Consider the following 15,959-nt stretch of genomic DNA (forward strand, 5'->3'; position numbering starts at 1 on the left):
ATGGATAAACGCCAGTGAAGGTGCGTAACATGTCCCCCCACACAATCTAAAATGACCTTCACGTGCCCTCCAAAACATCACTATATTCCTTCAGCCCTTACCTTGCTCTGCCTCCCAGAGTCTGTCTGACACTGGCAGAAACCCCGCCGTTATATTTCTCTCTGCCCTCAGAAACATTTACCAGTTGGGGGAAAAATAAGGCCAGGAAATTGTTGCTATGGGCTCTGTTTTGTGGAAGTTAAAATGCTGGAGCAAGAATCTGATTGCTTGATAGCTCCATCTCCCTCTCTCTCTCCCCACCATCCCTTCTTGCACTCTCCCTCACCCCCCCCCCCCCCCAACTTGTTCTACTCTCCCCTCCTCCCTCCACTAGACTTCCAGTCCTGCCCCCACACCGGGCCGGAGGAGAGCCTTACAGGTTGTCAATGAAATATGGAATTATTTCCTTTGATGGCTTAGATAATAGTAGGAGCCAAGGCAATGAGTGAGGTCGGCTGAAACCAATGCAGTCCTGCCCGGGACTGGAGAGCCAATCGCAAGAGCAGAGGGCGGGGCGTCGGCGCCAGCAGATAATTGCTAAGTGCCTCGCTAGCACAGTTGGTCGGAGCTGCTGAAAGGTCTGGCCGCAGAGACAGGAACGCGTAATCCTCAGCGTGCTCGGTCCCGACAGCATCCTTCCACGGCTCGGCAGAGCCGCGAGCCTCCGGGCACCAGCCCCTCTGCTCCGCGGAAAAGGTACTACTCCTGCCTGCGTCCCGGGGGGTGCTGCTCTTGCTGTTCCATTCTCAGTGGCTTGCGGTTTAGCATATGTAGAGGGATTGCAGAAAGAAAAGTTTAGGGAACGAAATGTGGCAAAGGTGGGAAATCACCGTCTTTTGTTGGGAGGAAAACGAGCTGACAATTTGGAAAACTTCTGCGCTGTGTGGAACTGGGTTTGTTTACTACTCTGTCAATTAGCTGCGCTAAGGTCTGTGGAAATAGGTCTGGTCTTGGGCTAGGGTGCCTGCAGGGTTGGCGTGTAGATTCAGGTTGTTGGGTGAAAGGAGTTGGACCCCCGGATGTGCTGTTGCCTGGCGGACCCACCGTGGGGAGGCTGATTCTGAGCAGCGGGATTGGTTGGCTGGGATTTCCGCTGTAGAATCTGCCCCCTTTTCATCACCTTAACCTGCCTTCCTCCAACTACTGTGACCTTTAACTTGAGTCCTTCCTCGAACTTCTGTCTCCTTCTCCGAACTCCTACCCCTTGCTCACACTGTCTCAGTCCATTTTATTTGTTGGAAGGAGAAATGTCCTGGGGTGTGGGTGACTGCCCTGCTTGACCTGATGGACATCTGCATGTCACACAACTTGATGAGAAACCAACAAAACAGTTCTCAGAGGAAAAGAACTCAATTGATTAGCTCCCGAAAACTCTGGAAGACTTTCCAGGCTTGGTGCGTACTGAAATAAAGGGGACAGACCTACAGTTTATCCCGTGTGAAGGTTACCCCCCTACCAGAGAAGGGCTGTCCAGCGCTGAGAAGCCAGCAGCTCTGGGAGGTGGAGGCTGGTGGGAGAGGCAGACCCTCAGGGCTGGGTCTGCCCATGCGCTCAGGTGAGTCTGTCACCAGGAGGGTGCTGGAGCCACCAGCCACACTGCTTGTGATGCCTGCTCTTCAAGTAAAAAGCTCGCCACGGCAGGCAGCTGGTTCAGCCTTGTAGCAGCCTTCGGCATTCTCAATTGTGGGACCTCTAGGACCTCACTTGCTCTGAGACCCAAGTTTGGAGCTCAGGAAAACTCTTTTTTGGGAGCTTCTGAGCTTCTGTCCACAGGAGAGGTGGGCCTCCTAGGAAGCAGGTCTCCATCGAGGAGAGGGGATGTGCTTGGTGTTGAACTTCCTTCCTGCTTTCAGGCAGACAGCTCCTAGTTGAGTGCCCCACACTCGAGTGACTTCCAGGTATGTCCTCCGACCTGCTGGACGCTCTGCAGCTGCCAGGCCTGGGACAATCTTCCAAGTCCCTAAGGCTCTGGGGAATTCAGGTGAAATTCCTCATGCTGCTATCTGTCTTAGACCTGAAGCTGAGGAGCTCTCTTCCAGTCCTGGCAAGAAGTGAACGTTCTGGGAGGCATGCTCCAGCGGCACCTAGATCCGCTGACGCCCTCCTGCCGAGGCGCAGGTGACAGCCTCCATTCTCTGGCTCCACAAATCACTTTCACTTTTTAATTCTTATTTTCTCTAACTGCCACAGCAGGTCCTCCTCCTTCTCCTTTAGGCAGCTATTTTGGGTGGGAGCTGTTATTGTTGAAGCTCTACTCACAATGGTTAAAAAAACAGCTGCCTCCTTTTTTTTTTTTGGTCAGGACACAGTCAGCTTTCTCTTCTGCACATGTTGTCTGACAGCAGAGAAAACAAACTTGCAGCCCCCAAATTACCACCTTTGTGTTCAGGAGCCTGGAGTGGACACCGGGTTTTGATTGGCTGCTGAGCATATCAGGCCCCGGACCTCCTCCTCTGTGGTCTGTCTAGAGCGTGTGACCCCCAAGGGAGCCCAGGAGAGGCGGCGCCCAGCAGCTGGGGGCTTTGGAATGAGGGCACCTTGATCTTCACGAAGGCAGTAATAAAACGAGAAAGTGCTCTCGAATTCGAGGGGTGTCTAGAACCAGGAGCAGGTAGCAAAACTGGGGGTCTCTTCAACAGATGTTGAGCTGCTAGATTTCTATCATGATAGAGGACATTAAAAGTAAGGCTTTTAAAGAGGCTCCTGAATGGTGACTCATGCAGAGAGAGGGAAGTGGCAGGGCGGGGGAGGGGCGAGGGAAGCTGGAAAGTACAAGTGGGACACAGCGGAGCTCTTGCCTCTCCTCCCGCTCCCTCCTCCTCGTTCCTCTTCCTTGTAGTTCCCCATTTGGAACAGAGATCATTAAAATAACAACTTGAGACTAAAAAAAGCATAATAGGAGCTGAAGAATAACTGATGAAATGCAAAACACCATCATTGTGACTTCACCTTCGATGGGGCATGACACCCAGGATCCAGCCCCCCGCTGTGGCTGTGATGTGATCCAGTTAGGATCATTTAATTGCTGGTGTTAGGCTGATTGGTTCCTTGAGAAGCCCGGTGCCTGTTTGTGTATAGAGGGACTGATCGGTTCTCAGGAAATCAAATTTGTTGCTTGTCATTTCATCAAACACAGTAGCTTTAGCCAGGACCCTCGATAGGCACCATCCATGGATCTGGCATTTTCTCCTCTTCCCAGTTGGCCAACTAGGATCTCTCTCTTTCAACCACTGCGCTGTGAGGGGGTTGCCTCTTTCTGCTTTCACGAGCCGGGGTGATTTCCCTGGCAGGTGACAGGCCTTCCTTACTTACCTGTACCCCTTCCTGTTGTCCTTCCCATCATAAACACATCAGGAAATAATCTCTGCCAATCTGCATTGATTTTGTCATTTTGTGCAGATTTTGCTGTTAAAGAAAACTGTCCCCAGAAATAGGCTTGAAAGCCTATTAACATTTTTATCAGAGAAGAGCCTTTTAGTCTTCTATTTTAAAATTTAATTGTGATTTTGGGGAAATCAAATAAGCACGTTTATTGTGTTAGGTGTTGCTGTTGAAATGTCTTCTTTTTCTTTGGTGGATGTGTGACCTCCCCGGTTATCCTGGGGGGAGCATGTGTGTGTGTGTCTGGAGGTCTGAAATGGTCTGGAGCATCCCCTGAAAGGTGAAGAGGTTGGAGCACGATGCTTCTGTTTGTTCAAGACGGGGTGAAGCTGTTTTGAAATCTAAGCTCTGCAATGTATTCAGCACGCTCTTTCCCCGCTTCCTTCTTCATTTAGGGAAGGTCGCAGCCGAAATTATTAGTGAGTACTTCACCTGACTCACTTTTCCTTACACTCACACGCCCCCTCTTCCCTCCCCGTTAGGGAGATATTTCACATCGAAGCAGGTCCCTGAATCTGATATGTGCCTCACTTTCTTTCTTCCCTTCTGGTTCTTTCTTCCTGTCACTTAAGGGCACTCTAGAGGTTGAGATTTAATTGAGGACACCCTACTCACCTCACATCTGAGACAGTTAACCGGGGGCCAGTCAGGAATCCTGGGAAGCACAAGGAGTTGGCGTTTGGGGGCAATGAGGTCATCCTCACGCCAGGTTCCGTGTTGCGCAGACCTCACGAGGGTACCTGGGTGGTGCAGCCGCCCTGCGTGAGGCAGGCAGGCAGATGCGTCTGAGCACGAGCCTCTTAGAAGCACAGGGGTTCCCACCAGGCGCAGCCCTCACCATTCTGCCGTCCTGAGGCACATCCACCCTCAGCCTCCACACACAAGACTGACCTCGGAAACCTTAGCGAGCAGTGAAATTTGTCCGTCATTATCCCAGTTTCTTTGTTCTTTGTTTTCTTCTCACCCCTAAATCTCTCTAGCAAGAGTTGGAAAGGACTAAATCCACTTTAGGTGGGAACAGTTGAGAGTGTCACCATTACAGAGGTCTCTGAGTTCTTCATGGAAACCAAAGCTGTTCCTGGCAGAGTTTCAGATATCTGCTAGTGGGATTGGAAGGGTCGAGATCGAGTTTGCATAGGGAATGTCTTCGCAATTGTGGCTCTTTGCTTTTTTGTTAAGGCTGGTCCTGCTCTTACCCAGGTCGAGGACATGCTGCAGCCACTCAGGGCGTTGTGCTGGCGATATTTGGGGTCTAGCACTGGAGCGTGGTCCCTCTGACCTCGTGCGCTGCATTTACTTGCCCTTTCTGACTTCCAGTTCCCTGGTCGTAAAGCCAGGCGGTTGGACTATGTTCTCATTGATCCCTTTTTGCTCTGACCTTCTCTCTGGATTTTGCTGCCGGAGTCCAAGATCCGGCAGGGGTGATACAGCTCAGAAGGCTGCGGAGCTTGCAGAGCACCCTCCAGTGCGGCCACAGGGCTCAGTGATGCTTTCAGGGCTGGAATCCATGAAGGCAGGTCGGAAGGAATGGTGGATGTTACACCAGAAGAAAAACAGGCTGAGGGGTGATGTAATAACTGATTTTGGTTTAGGAGGGGATGTTATATGGAGGATTGCGACCAGCTGTTCTCCGTCTCCAGTAAGGATTGAACGAGAGAAAATAGACAGAAATTGCAGCAGATGGACTTAGATTAGGTATGAGGAAGAATTTTCCATCAGCAAGAGTTGTTAAAAAGGGAAGGTTGTGGAGCCCCTGTGATGATCTTTAGGAAATGGATAGGCAGGAGATTCAGCTGGAGGAGGAGGCAGAGAGCTGTGAGATGGCGAAAGGCAGGGGCTGCCTAGTCTTGGGATCCTGGCCCTTTCCTGGTGAGGGTCCTTTTTTATTCCTCTGAAACCTCACCTTTGCTCTGAGGCTATCAAAGTGGCTGAGAATTAAAGTCCTTGGGACGAGTGGGAAAGGAGTGCAGCCAAGCCCCCTGCCCTCCTGGGCTCTGTCTTGACTGGCAGGTCCCGTCTTCTGCTTGAGGATCTCTCATCATGTCTACTCCTTCCTTTCCAGACAAGGCAAATGAGGCCCAGAGAGGTAACAGGCCTTGGTGTCGTCACACAGTGACCTGATGGCAGAGCAGGGACCAGAATCCAGGTCCTCCGTCTTGAAAGTCAGTGTTGTTTTCTTTGTGGCTCGTTTTTTTCCTTATTTACAAATTGAATAGACTGTTGGTTTTTCTGGGCTCCTAATTTCTCTCTAACCAAATGGCAGAGACAGAGACACCTGCAGTTAAGCAGTGTTTATTGAGTGATGGTTACTAACGTCGTGGACTCAACTTCAGCTCCCCTGGTTTATACAGCAAACTCTCTAGTTCCCACTCACTGGCTGGGAAGGGGCCAGTGCCTGGCAAGGGTGGCGGAATGCAATCCAGAAACTGGGATGGAAACGGGGCACAGGGTCTAGCCAGGAGGAGCAGGAAGAGATAGGAAAAAAGTAAAAGATTATTTCGTCTGAATCTTACAAAGGTAAGAGACTTTAGATATCCAGCTCATTGGAGAAATGAAAGAGGAAGTCCACAGCATGCACAGGCTCGGGGTAAGACCCTTCATCGGTCACCTGTACAAAACCAAACAGAATTTAGAATTTCATTCAGATTCTCATTTCTGAGAGAAGCTTCTACAACGAGGGGGCTAAAATTCTACATTCCTTCCAGCCAGACTGGATTCATTTCTGGGCAGACGCATCTCCTGGGTGTGCTGGGATCCCCACGGGAGGGGCGTTGGGGGGGCCCGGGGAGGTGTAACTGCAGCTGCGGGGGCGGGCCAGCCCAGGGCCCAGACGCTGGCTCACGGTGCGGCCGGGAGGAGCTGGTGTTGCCGTCCAGCCTGCGGCCTCTGGATGAAATTGAGCCCCACACTCTTGAAAATGAGGCAGAGGCTGTGGAGGGCTTTGTCTTATGGTGGTTTGAGCCATGTAGGAAGCAGGATGAATTGATGCAATGATCACCACAAAATAAATTCATAATTAGCAAGCACATGTTTGTAGTCACTGAGGAAAAGGAAGAAAACACAGTTTGTGCTGGGCCAGCTAGGGGTCAGCAGCAAGTGCCCAGCGGGGAGGGCACGACCCTTCCACACAGGCAGCCTTCTGGCATGTCTCTGTGCTAACAAAGGCATCCTGAGCCATTGTGCCCAGCACTGAGGCAGGCACTGGGGGTCTACCAGAAACAAGATAGGTGTGGTCCTTCTCCTGCGTAACTTCCGTGGAAAGACCATCTGCTCCAGAGGCAGCCGAGGGGATGTCTGTCCAGGGAATGGCTGAGCCACAGCAGGAGAGGCACAGTGGGCACTAGGGCCTGGGCTTCCCAGGCTTGTAAGATGGAGAGAGCTTGGGAAGATGAAGAGGAGAGAGGCGTTGGGATAGCATGAGAAAGGATGCGAAATCCAAGGAATGTGGAGCCTGTCCATAGAAGACGAAGGAGCCCACGACCCACAGAGAGACCCTCCAGAAATACACCAGATGGGCAGGCCAACCCGGGGTGGCCCCAGTCCCAACCCTCCTGCCGGCCATGTCTTTTCCATTCAGAATGACATTCAGCCGACTTCGCGTTTCTGTCCTCAGTTCTGGTGCTACGGACTGCACTAGAATACAATAAGGTGTAGTAAGGATGATAGTAGTATGTTCTGGATGCAGAGCACATGTGCTTATCCTTACTTGGCCTGGTCGGAGGAGGCCTCATGGAGAGAGGAACAGCTAATAGAGACTTGAGAAACAAAAAGGATCCCATCAGGTGGATAAGGGAGGGGTGGGAAGGAGGGCAGCCACCTTTGCAGGACTCAGAAGCATGAACCAGCATAGGGTGTCAGGGCACCATGAGTACTACTTGGGTGTTGCTGCATCTGAGCACACAAGCTGTATTTTGGGGGTGGGAGAAAGGAAGGGTTGTGGGTCCTCCCACATAGGGAGGGATTAGCTGGCCAAACTGAGGAACGAAAGAGTTTTAAGCAGGAAAAGACAGAGTCACATTTGCATTTAGGAAAAATGAGCTGTGCAATGGAGCCTGAGGGTGAGGTTTGGGAGGGGTAAGCCTGGAGTAGAGAGGCTGGTTCTGAAGTAATTTGCTGCCGTCCAGGTGAGAAATGAGGAGGCCTGAAGGAAGGCAATGCAATGGAAGCACTGGAGGGGACAGCATCAAAGGGCCATCCTCTGACTTCGTAAGTTACACTAGATCAGGCAAAAATGAAGAGGAATTATTCATCCCCAGGAGGAGAAGCTGACAGGTGACGAGGAAAGGTCACACTGTTAGACTAAAGAGAGAGCAGTGCCCCCCACTGAAGACAGGATGAGAGCAAATGGGTTTAAGGGACAAGACAGGAAAAGGCTATGAGTTAGACATTAGCATTAACGCCTTAATGGAGGGCATTGTTAAACATGGAGACAGGTCATCAAGGGAGGCCATGGACTAATTCTCTTCTCCACAGAGTATTAAAAAATCAGTCTGTTCCCTGATAGAAAAGCAGGCAAAGGATGTGAATAGATAGTTCACACACAGAGAAAAGAAACAGAAATGTCCAGAAAAATGTGGAAAGTCTCCAACCTCACTAATAATTAAAATATGAAATTAAAAGGAAGACACCATTATCCAACTACCAGTTGAAAATGATAATATCTGGTGTTGTTAAGAGTGCTGGGAAATGGACATTTTCTGAGTTCACTGGTGGGAAGATAATTTGCAAATAGGGGAGACGTCTCTCAAAAATATACCCTTTGAACCAGTAAGCAATTCCGCTTCTAGGAGTTTATCCTAAGGAAATAATCAGAGCTGTGCAAAGTAGTTCTAGTCAAGGATCTTCCTTTCAGCATTACTCATTATAACAAAACATTGTATGGGAGGATGAATTACATCTAAAATGGCTCATCTACAAAATGGAAATCAAGGAAGTTATTCAAATTAGATTGAATCATATATAAGAATATGGGAAAATGCTACTAATGTATATTAAGTAAATAAAAGTTTAAAAGTAAATAGAGTATAAATGCAATTTTGTAAAAAAATAAAACAGATGTATACAGTTGTGAAAAGCGGAATGGAATACAATATATCTAAGTGATACCACTGCTTATTTTCGGGTTTTAGGAAACACATGATTTTTTATTTTGTTAAACTTTTCTGTATTTCCCAAAATTCCTACAGTAAATATATTGTGTTACAATTCGGAAAAACATGCTCTTTAAATCAGTTACTCAAACCACCAACGTTCAAGCAGTGACTAACCACGTAGCGATGTGGCAGGCACGCTGTTGCTCGCTACAAAGCATGACATGGCTGGGCGTCCTCAGGCCATTTGGTGAATCACATGAATGCGCACGGGGAACGCGGCACGTGCTCCCCCGCATTGGTCAGGGCTAAATGTTTGCTTCAGAGGTTGAAGTGGAGGCTCTCTGTGCAGGGAATGGCGACCATGGGCTGTGGCATCCTCGTCCCTTCCTCCCCACCTCATTCTCACCCTCCACACGCATCTCCGGGCCCTGTCACTACAGTGGTCAGACTTACCTTAGCATTTCAGGCTCTGTGTTGTATGCATCGCATACATCTGCTGACTTCACAGGCGGAGAAGTTGAGGCTCTGAGAGGCTGTGACTTGGCCAGAGTCACAGAGCCAGTGCGTGGCAGAACTAGCTCCCAAGGAACTTGGATATCAGAGCCCGCACCCTGTCCAGAGCCAGCTGTCCAGTAGGGTTGTTGAGGATGCTGGCAGATTTCCATCAGGAAGGTGTGGAGCCACCTTCCCCTCCTTCCCAGAAGCCATGCCTTTTGCTTAATTCGCTTATTATTTGAGACCAAAGGGACGCACTGACAGCTGCCGCATTTAGGGGAGGGGCTTTGGGTGCTGGAGGCTCTCCAGAGGCCCCTCTCCCTCTGCCTCCTGACCGAGTCTCTCATTCGTTGCAGCCTTTTTGGAGCATGTTTGCTTGCCGCTGTGGTTTCCTTTGTGGCATAAACCCTGGGCAGCCCGAGAGTCCTGGTCTGGGTAGAAGTCACAGCTGACTGGCTCCATGATGTGAGTCCGGGCCACGTAGGGGCTCTGGGGCGCCTTCCCTCAGCAGGGCAGGTGGCAGCTCTGATGGGCATGTCCTTGGGGCTTTCCTAGGCTTAACTGGGAAAAGTAGCTAGGCCTAGTGGAAGGTAGGGCAGGATGAGGAGCCGTGTGAGCTGAGCCACGTGGCTGGTTGGCTGCTCTATTTATTTTAATAATAATGTGCGTTTGTATGGTGTTTTGTATACACAAGCCTTGGAGGTGGGTGGGGAAGGTGTCATGCCCATTTTGCAGAGGAGGAAATTGATACTTGGGAAGGCGAAGCCACCCGTCTCGGTTTGTAGGGACAGTAGGCAGAAGAGCCAGCATGCAACGAGCCAGATTTTCTGCCTGTAAATACCGCCCCACCTCGTAATCCTTGCTGGCCTTCATGTCCTGGGCGAAGGAGGGTGGGGCATAGCACCCTGTGTGGCCCTGGCAGATCCTTGAAGAGTGAACAGTAGCACAGGAGGTGACTTCTGGTACAGGGTGCATTTACCTGTGTCCTAACGTGAGGCTGGTGTAGGTGCTGAGAAAAGTGGATGTCAGTGAGGGGCAAGTGGTCTCAGGAGCTCATGGAGGCAGAGGTCCTGAACCCTGAGCACGCAAGGATGAGGGTGATTTGGACAGAGGAGGGACATTCTTGGTGTGAGTGGCAGTCTGGAGGCCAAGAGTCATTGTGGGATGTGGGGGTGCTGAGGGGCTGCTAGGCTGGGGTTCCTTGGGTGCCCACCATTCCAGGCTTTACTCTGTTCTCAGAAACCCCTTCTGTTCAATAAGCTGGGACGATGTGGCTGCGAGAGGAGGGGGAGATTGGGAGGAGGGAATGGGTTGAGGGTTGTCATATGGATTCTCTCCCTCACGCTGCCTCTCTTGGTTTTGTTCCTGCTGAAAATGAAGTTGCCCTGTAGGGTTCCAGGAAGACAGAAAGAGATCTGGGTGGTTCCTAGTCTGCCAGCCCTCCCCCCTGCCTGGAACTTAGGGTTTTCAGAATGTGGGAAGAGGAAGGAAAAGTTATGAGACAAAAAGAAAAATGAAAACTATGGGAGCAGAGGGGGGAGTGGGTGGGAACTCAAGAGGGATCTTTGGGATTGAGGGAGCAGCTTACAGCATGTCAAGCAAACCTGAGCATAAACTCTTTCTAAACTGTAGACTTGTATGTGTGATAAGACACAAACAAGAAAGGAAAGAGAGTCTGAAACTACCCTTTAGTTTCAAATTTTTAGGCATTTGGTTATCACCCTCATTTTACAGAGAGGGGACTGAGGCATGGAGGGGTTGGGACTCACCAGGGTCCCACTGCTGGGCCCGGTGCGCTGTCTGCTGTGCCACCCTGTCCATCTCACCTCTTCTGGGTCCAAGCAGGTGACTGTGAGGGCTCTGCGGGAGAGGGAATGAGGCTCCATCTGCCTCCAGGGCAGCCCCTTCTCCATTTCTCCATTCTACCAACTCCTGATTTCTAGGAGGCTCTGCAGAGAGATGCGGGCAGCTGGCAGGCAGCCCCTTGTCACTGGGGACTTGTTTGCTTGTCTATTCTCTGGGACAGGTCAGTGAGGGAGGGAGACTGCTGACTCCAGGGTTGTGAGAGCTTTGAGCTGTCGCCCTGCTCTTTGATTTCTCCATGATGGAAACGACATGCTTCTCTTCCCCATCCTTTAGTTTCCTTGATAGGAACATGAGCTTCTGAAATTTTTGTTCATTTATTCATTGCTCAAAATATTGAGACTCAACAATCACAATCGTAAGCTTTTAGAATACAGGAACGGACAACACTGGCCCAGTCTCCATCTTCTCAGAACTTATAATCTAGTGGGGGGAGGCAGATGGTGAACACATCTGTAAATATGTAGGAGGGCGATGCGTGAAATGGGGAGAAATGAAGCAGAGCAAGGGGTCAGGGGTGTGTGGGGAGGGTGCGTCCAGGGGGGGCCTCAGTAATGAAGTCACACTGGAGCGGAGGCTGAGGGCACTGGAGGCTGGTCCACGTGGATGTTTCGGGGAAGAGCAGTCTGCCCAGGAGAAGCCCGGAGCTGGAGGCACTGGAGGTGTTGAGTGCAGCAGTGAGGCCAGCGTGAGGTCCTCAGACCACTGGGAAGTTCTGAGCAAAGGAGCAGCATAGTCTATGATTTACACAGATCACTCTGGCTGCAGTGCGCGTGGAGAGCACGCTGTGGGAGGGCCAGGTGGAAGCAGGAGCCAGCTTAGGAGGCACTGATCCTGGCGAGAGACGGGGGTGGCTTGGATTCGGTTTGTAGCAGTGGAGGAGTGTGGAGTGGTCAGATTCTGGGTATATTTTGAAGGTGGAACCAATGGGGTTTGCCAATGGGTTGAAGGTGGGGTTTGAGAGAAAAAGAGCATTCATGGATGACTTCCAAGGCTTTTGCTATGAAATGGAAAAGTTTGTGGAAGGAGCAAATTGAGGGAGAACAGGAAATGAGGAGTTTGTTTTGAGCTGTTAGACATCTAAATGAAATGTCCACTAGTCAGTTGGGTTATGGGTCTGGAGTTCAGAGAGGAGGTCTATGCCAGAGAAAAATCTTGGGAGTTGTCAGTGTATTGATAGTATTTAAGGTATGGGACCAGAGGAGACCATCTAGAGAGTGAGTGCAGATAGAGAGGAGGTATCAAGGCACAGTTCTGGGAACTCCAATATTTATACATCTTGGGTAAGATTTGGCAAACTTTTTCCCTAAAGAGCCAGATACTAAGTATTTTAGACTTTGTGGGCCATACAGTCATTGCTGCAGTGACTCAGCCTTGCTGTTGTAGCACAAAAGCAGCCCTAGACAACATACAAATGAAGGAGTGTGGCTATGTTCAATAAAACTTTATTTATAAAGACAGACAACTGGGGGCCGGCCCCGTGGCTGAGTCGTTAAGTTTGCGCTCTGCATCAGTGGCCCAGGGTTTCGCTGGTTTGGATCCTGGGTGCGGACGTGGCACCGTTCGTCAGGCCATGCTGAGGCGGCATCCCGCATGCCACAACTGGAAGGACCCACAACTAAAAATATACAACTATGTGCTGGGGGGATTTGGGGAGAAAAAGCAAAAAAAAAAAAAAAAGATTGGCAACAGTTGTTAGCTCGCGTGCCAATCTTTAAAACAGACAACTGGCCTGTGGGCCATGTTTTCTGACTCTGGATCTAGGACATGAAGATGAACCAGCAAAGGAGACTGAGAAGGAGCAGCTCATGAGATAAGAGGCGAACCAACAGAGAATGTTGCCTCAGAAACTAAGTGAAGTAATTTTCAGAAAGGAGGGCGTGATCAGCTGGGTCGAATGCTGCTGGTGTGTGAAGTAAGATGAGGGTGAGAGTAGAATGTGGCAACATGGAGGCCATCGGTGAGCTGACGAGAGCACTTGATGGAGTGGAAGGCGAGAGCCTCGTTGGAGTGGGTTGGCGACAGCTCATGTAAACAACTTTATGGGGGAGTGTGCTTGTAAAGGGGTGCAAAGAAATGAAATCTTAACTTTAGGGGCATGTGGGGTCAAAGAAAGTATATTCCCTTAAAATGGGAAAAATAACAGGATGTTTGCGTGCTGATGAACATGATCCAATCGAGAGAGCATGGAGGGGCGTAGGAAGGGGCAGTGAGAACCTCTGGAGCGCTGGCCTTGAGGGAGGGGACTGGAACCCAGTGAACGGCGCAGGGGCAGGCCTGGCCCCAGCTGTGGGGTGGACAGCCAAGGAAGGAAGGGCAGCCCGTGGGCAGGAGGCAGTTGGGTGGGTGGGTGTAGTGGGATGGGTGGGGAGCGGATGGGGACGCCCTCCTGTTGCTTCCAGTTCTCACTGACTAGGAAGTAAGACCAAGAGATGAGATGTGAGAGGCGAGATGAAGTCCCCGGCCCACAGGCTGTGGAGGTGGACGACCCTGAGCACGGGGGGAGGGACGGGAGACGACGATGGAGAGAGGTTCTGAGTCTCTAAATCAAAATTAAAGGTTTCTGCCAATGCTATCACTTGAGCTTTTCACTGTACAAGGGGCCCTGTAAATTCTGGAGAGTTATGACTGAATTAATAAGGTCAAGATGAGGGTGTGGACTGAGAGTCCTCAAAAAATTATCTCAGATTCCTTCAGGCCGGGGCTACCTACCCATGTGGCTCACGTTTGACTGTATTTCTTTTTAATTGGGATGTAATTGACACATGATATTCGCTTCAGATGTACAACTTAATGATTCCACATATGTGTCTGTAGCGAAATCATCGCCACCGTATGTCTAGCTGCCCCTCGCCATGCATAGTTGCAGTTTCTTTTTCGTACAGCTGTAGTTTGAAGGAATGGAGTTGCTTGCCTGGAGTTACTAGCAGTTCCTTGGAAGTCAGACAGTTGGGGGAGGCACCCAGAGCCCTCTGGCCTGGAGTCCGGGGCAGATTGAGAGGGGCTCCCTGCACTTTCCCTTCTCTTCCTGAAGCTTTCTTTTTGAGACTTCTTATTTGTTTTTTTACATCTTCCTATGAGGCAGAAGGGGAGGGAACGAGAGAAAGATTGCTCTTTCTAATTTTCACCTTAAGCCATTGTCCTGGGGAGAGAAGGGACCTACTCAAGGTCATATGATCTGGATGTGGGGTGGAGCTCATGAGGTGGGGGCTGGAGCCTTCCCGGGTCTTCTTCTCAGATGTCCCTGGAGGAAAGGAGGAGAGACAGGGAAGGGCCCTCCGAGGGCTTCTCCATTCCCTGCAGTCTGGGGATCGGGAACTGCTGCTGTAAACTGTGAGGAACCAGGACCCCTTCTTAGTTCTGGCCAGATGTGCACAGGGAAAGAAGGAAAACAGACCAGGGAACACATGGGGTTCCGGGGAGGAAGGTGACAGGGTTTTGGAAAAGAGAACAGTCTAAGATCACAAACCTGGCAGAAAAGCTGGTTGGATGACTGCCCCCGAGACGGCGCTGGGGGCACTGAGGGTGGCAGCTGTAGCTGGAGGGAGGTGGGGTTTGCTCAGGGAACCTCGGACAGCCAGCAAGGGGCCCCTTTACTCAATGCACTGCCACACTGCTCAGGAAGGGCTGTGGCCTCCTAAGATTTGGGGGGGTGTGGGACACCCGAGTGGCCCTGGCCCATCAGCTTTTTGGAGAGGGAGCTCTTCTTGGATGGCAAAGGGTCCAACTGCTGTGCTCACTTAGGAAATGAGGTTGTTTGTCGAGGTGATAAAGGCAATAAGGAGCTCGTGGTTCAGGGCTGATCAAGGAAGAGGGCTCACCCGTCTTTTCCCCAAATCTTATTCCTGGTGCTCTTTTTGAGATAAAATAGAAAACGTGGAAGCACAGAGGTGCAGGGACCCAGAGCTTGTCAAATCCACGATATCTCCACAGACCTGGCTCGCATAGTTGTTGGGGCTGCTCCAAACCTCAGTTTCCCCGGCTCTCAAATCCCTAATTCTACCCACCTCGTAGGCTTGCTGTAGGGATTAAGGGCAGTGTTAGCTGTAAAGTATCCAGCATAGTGCCTGTGATACAGCAAATGCTCAAGGGTCTGTGGGAAGTAATACGAAGTGATGGTGCTGGTGGATGGGCCAGGTTAGTGGGCTGGGGCGAGGAGGAGCCAGGTCATGGATTCCATGCCATTCTGCTGCAGCCAACCCAGAGTGGTTAGGAAAAGGTGAGAATACCAGTTTCCTGGTTTCAGAAGTCAAGCGCTTCCTCCCAGATATTGGTGGTCAAGGTACCAGAGAGGAACAATGTAGCATTGCCACATAGTGCAGTGCCTTCAAAAAATAAATCCTGGGGAGGAGACTCTGAAAGCTGCAAGAACCGTAATATTGAGAGAGATTTAAAGGGAACCAAAATCCCTGCAATGCTTAGAACAGCAGGAACATAGATTTCTCATACTAATCAAGTGATTTGTGGGAAAATCCCATCCATCTCCCTAACCTGAGCTGAATCAAGCGAATGATTGCCGCGAGTTGCAGAGTGAGCTCTGAGGCAGGCACTAGGCTGGCTTATGATCCTGCAGAACTTTTCTGCAGCGTGAATTCCTGGGCCAGCAGGTGACTTCGAAGGAAAGAAACTCCCCCTTCCTTGGCCTCCCCTTCAGCTGTCAGTGAAGGCTCTTTGTCGGGTGGAAGAGTGTTCTCTGACTCGCCAGGCAGAGCTTTCCAGGCTCTCATCCTTTGACAAGATTCCTCCTGTGGAGTCGGGGTGGCACACATTTCCTCAGCCTCTGAGGAGTGACTGGGATGGACAGGTGCTGGCCTGGCTGTGCACTTAAACGTGGCGTTGTCATGGGAGGTGTCTGGTCAGCAGATATTCCTATCTCTGTATGGAGAGAACACAGTCGACTTCTTGCTCTGTCTGCTGCAAGGAAAGGAATGGATGGTCAAGTAGAATGGGTCCTGTGGGAGCTGTGTTTTCAAGCTGATCTATGTTATCTGGGCCCATATGGTTGATCCTAAGTATCAACTTTGACTGTGAACAGATAATTCCCAATCTAGGTTTAGTTAAATTCCAGGGAATTCTGCATGCTCTCAA

General features: G+C 50.5%; 1 protein-coding gene across 3 annotated transcripts in view; it reads left to right on the top strand.

The window, feature by feature from the left end:
- Positions 1-390: 390 nt before the first annotated feature.
- Positions 391-15,959, top strand: part of ZMAT4 (zinc finger matrin-type 4) — a 321,316-nt gene continuing 305,747 nt past the window's right edge. Inside the window, exon 1 of one of the 3 annotated variants that reach the window (XM_070598793.1) lies at positions 391-735. The gene's annotated coding sequence lies outside the window, so the exon portion shown is untranslated. Of the gene's footprint in view, positions 736-5,501; positions 5,583-15,959 lie in introns of those variants that run through there. The other 2 variants (XM_070598796.1, XM_070598795.1) reach the window with 2 other exon arrangements.

Source organism: Equus przewalskii, chromosome 28 (assembly GCF_037783145.1).
Source record: "Equus przewalskii isolate Varuska chromosome 28, EquPr2, whole genome shotgun sequence".
In the NCBI taxonomy this organism is placed as follows: domain Eukaryota; kingdom Metazoa; phylum Chordata; class Mammalia; order Perissodactyla; family Equidae; genus Equus; species Equus przewalskii.